Raw genomic sequence first — 4,292 nt, forward strand, 5'->3', positions numbered from 1 at the left:
GTGTGTGTGTGTGTGTGTGTGTGTGTGTGTGTGTGTGTGTGTGTTTCGAAGCCTCCATGCAACTGCATGATCATCATAAACACTCATCAGACTTCCATTGACCTAGAAGGGGGAGGCACCATCAGTCGGCCCCTGGGCATCTGCCTGGGCTCGTTCCAAAGTCAGCCTCTTGCCTTGGTTTGTGGAACGTATTTAAACCTCAATGAAGGGCCCTCACTATCTTTTCTACTGGATCCATCCACCAGGCTGAATGAAGCTTTTAGAACCAGCAAGGACCAGATGGCCCTCCAAGATCATTTCTGAATGTTTCCATCTGAGTCATTTGTATGCGGAAGTCTTCACAAACTAGCAATCTGGGTAGCAGGCTCCAGGCTGAGTCCAGCTTTCCAGACAGCCCATCTTTGCCTACAATTGAGAAGACAAGCACAATATTGTAGGGTTCCACAAAAATATTACAGCATTTATCTATATGTGTAGCATCAAATACATGAAGTGTCCCTGTCAGGCTGGCACTACAATGGTAGCGTGCCACAGCTACCTCCCTCCCCGACTCACTTGTCTTTTTCCCACTGCACCTGCCGCTGTGCCCTCGGCGCAGGCTGAAAGCCAGCTTGGCCAATCAGCCAGCAGAGGGTACTACAGCGTCAGGGCAATAATCCGATTCCGATTCCCAGCAAATCCGGAGCCGGGAGAGATTTAGACTAATGGAAATGCGCTCTAGTCTGATCACTTGCTGGGAGCCTCTAGCCAGAAAGTGGGGTGGGACGAGGACATGGAGCCAGCAGCGCATTGGCAGACAGGCCTTCTCCTCTGAGGAAGTGGGAAGGCAGCGAGTATGAGTCAGCGTCAGGAGTCCCACGGTAGGGCCAACTGAGGTTCCTAAGTGGGAGGTAAATCCATATGAAGGGGGCCAACCCAGCACTCCCCGGCCTGGGGATCTACCCTACAGAAGAAAAAACTTATGCCCATGCAAACACTCGGACATAGATATTTATGGCAGCTCCATTTGTCATCACCCCAAACTGGGAACGATCCAAATGTCCTACCACCAGTGAATGTATAAACCAAATGTGGTATATCCATATGACGGAAAACCACTCAGCATTTAAAAAGAAAAAAAAGTGTGAATTATGGCTACATACAACAATGTCCATGAACCCCAAAGGCGTTATGTTGAGAGAAAGGAGCTATTCTCAAAAAGTTCCATTTGCATGATTCCCTTTATAGAAGAGTTTCAACATCTCAGTGTTGTCAGGGACCAAGGGTGAGGGCAGGGTATGACTTCAAAGGAAGAGCATGAAAGAATGTTTTGGAGTTGATGAAACTGTTCTGGATCTTGCTTTTGGTCATGCTTACGTGAATCTATCGCTGTGTTAAAATTCATAGAACTGTATACTCAAGTCAATTTCATGATATGTTAATTAAAAATTTAACATTTAAAAAAAAGGTGCATTAAAATCAAAGGGACATAGTGTAAGGAGCAGGATAGGGTAAGCAGATGAAGAGTGAGGTCAACAAACGGTTGTCAGCAAGAATGTCAAGTTGAAGTAAAGCACAGAAGGCCAGAGTAAAGTCTAGTCAGGAGGACAGGTGTATGGGGATGGGCCCAGATCAGGCTGACAGGCCCAGAGAGGCCATCTGGACCCTCATGGTGTTGGTTGAGCAAGGAGTCTGCCACTCAATGTTCATGCAGCCCCAGAGACTCTGCTCGCCCTTAGGAACTAGCATTCGTGGTAGTGTAGGGCAGGTTCAAGTTATCCCTTCACCTCCCCGCTGGGAAGGAGGGGCTTATTAGCTTTGGGCAGGGGTTTAGTTGAGAAGGGGCAAGGGACAAACAAAAGCTAGCCAAATCTAATCTAATCCTCTCATTTACAGATGAGGAACCTGGGAGAGCCCCCAAATCTCACAGCCTGCTAGGGCCCTCAGAGGTCCTGAATCCCAGCCCTGGGCCCTTCCCGCCATGGCTTACACCAGTCCCTTGTCAGTTCTCCAGCCTGGATATGGTGTTGCTCCTTGTCTGTTCTGGGCAGGTGACACTATGTTTTTCCATTTAAAAAATAGCAAAACAAAGGTGACTCCATAGCATCCGATCACAACACATTGAAACATTTACTGCTTCCCTTAACCTCTTACTTACTATTGTTTTCTCAGATGTGTTGCTCACTAAATCCCATGTCTGAATCCCGCGTCATCCTTCTCTTATTCAAGCCATTAAATATAATGATCAGACTGGATGATTAAAAAGATAGTCAAATATCTTACCTATCAAAGAACCTTCTATGTCCTATCCACACGTCTCACTTCCATCTAACTCTGTAGAGCTCAGAGGAGGGAGGACAGCCTCACGCTTTGCACATAAGACTCTTTGGGATTCAATGGTATGCAAGATAAACCCTTGTTGAAGAAAGAGTGGAGATGGAGGTCCTGATTCACGCTGCTGATAGATGTGAGATTTTATGATATGAGATGTGACATGGATATGAAATTCTAGGTAAGTTACTTCCTCTCCTGAGACTTAACTTGTTCCCTTATAACATGAGCTGATTGGATTAGAAAATCATGGTACTTTCTGGTCCTACAATGTTACGTTCCATGATTAGCCTTAAGTATAGATGGTAAATAATTAAACTGATACACAAAAAAAAATTGAGAAGTTTAATTCAGCAATAGTTATTGTGAGTTTCAGGCTATATGCTAGCCAGGAGGTATTTAAGAATATGTAAAAATGAACCCTGCCTTCAAGGACACACAACCTAATGGATCGGAACAAGACTCTAAATTTAAAGGCTCCAGAGTCAAGTCACACTGTTTCCCTTGGGACCATTTGGGTCATTTGTTTAACTTCTCTGAACTCATTTCTTCATCTATAAATTGCAAGTAATAATGACTCCAGCTAGGAGTGAGAAATAAATGAGAGTATATTAAGTTTAATTTTTAAGCCATTTATATTACTGTTCTGCCCTCTCGAAACAGCATTTTTTTCTCCCTCCCATACTTTTTTGCAAATAATCTCCATTTTTAATTTCATTTCTTGAAGTTGAATTTTCTATTAATGCTTTGAGATGCGACTCAAGTTTTACTTTTCCATGAAGACTTATCCACCTGTTCCAGCCAATACAAATCTTCCTTGTCTCTGGGTTTTTATTGCCTTTTTAAAATATTACATGGTAGTTTCTATTGCTTCATAATTAACTCCGGTATGTATGGCTGTAAGCTTTCTTGAACTCCAGCTTCTTCTGTTACTGACTGCCCACAGGGACCTCAAATTCTACAAGTATCAAGTTGAATCTATGATCTTGTCCAAAGATGCTGCTCTTCTCCTGGGGCTCATTTCAGTTCATGGTTTCTCAGTTGCTTACACTAGATACTCAAGTATTTATCATGTTTCCTCTCCAACATATTCACCTCCAATCCATCCAATTAATCCCAATTTATGTGTATCATTCTCTCATCTCTCTCCTCTCCTTTGTCACAGCCTTCCATGAGCATCTCTTGACTGGGTTAAAACAATGGCGGACGGCAGGATGCATCAGTATCACCTAGCAAGCTTTTCAAAATATCCTTATTTACCTTCCCATCACCCTGTATCAGATCAGAAACTTGACTGAGGTGAGGGAAAAGGCAGAAGACTAGGGAGGGAAAAAACAGCTTCCCAGATTATTCTGACATATTGCCCATAACTGTTGACCACCATCGTTTTAAGCTTCCTCCTCTCCAATCCTTTCTCCCTCTATTGACCAAATTCCTTTTCAAAATTTCCAGTAATACACAGCTCCTCACTGCCCTTTAGGAACAAACAACAGATTCTTTAACCTGACTTTCACATGGCTCCAGGCCACTTTCTTGACCTGATTTCCTCTCATTTCTTCCAGCCCAGTAGATTCCAGACAAACCAACTAGACCATGTTGCCCTAGACGCATCATACCTTCTCACAGGTATGGTGTGTCTCTTCTCTGATTCACACCATTTCATCTTGGAATTCCCTTTTGTTCTCATCTCATTAACCCTACCTGAAGAAATCCCACTGAACTTTCAATGCTGAAACCAATGCCAGGCCCCCATGGAGTCTTCACCAATCCCTCTCTTCTTCCAGGCAGAACTAGCTGTTTCTCTTCTACACCTTCACATCATTCTATTCACAGTGCTAACCTACTGACCACCAGTTTGGGTAGGCTACCTTCCTTGACTTCCTCCAAAAAGCTACAAGTCTTTCTTTTGGTCTCCTACATAATTGTTTAACTCTGTTGTAGTTACACCCTATTGCACTCTATGTGTGTGTGTGTGTGTGTGT

General features: G+C 43.6%; 1 long non-coding RNA gene across 1 annotated transcript in view; it reads right to left on the reverse strand.

The window, feature by feature from the left end:
- LOC117803332 overlaps positions 1-4,292 on the reverse strand; it is a 236,440-nt gene that overhangs the window by 88,684 nt on the left and 143,464 nt on the right. The gene's annotated exons all lie outside the window — the stretch shown is intronic.

The sequence above is a fragment of the Ailuropoda melanoleuca genome, chromosome 8 (assembly GCF_002007445.2).
Source record: "Ailuropoda melanoleuca isolate Jingjing chromosome 8, ASM200744v2, whole genome shotgun sequence".
Lineage (NCBI taxonomy): Eukaryota > Metazoa > Chordata > Mammalia > Carnivora > Ursidae > Ailuropoda > Ailuropoda melanoleuca.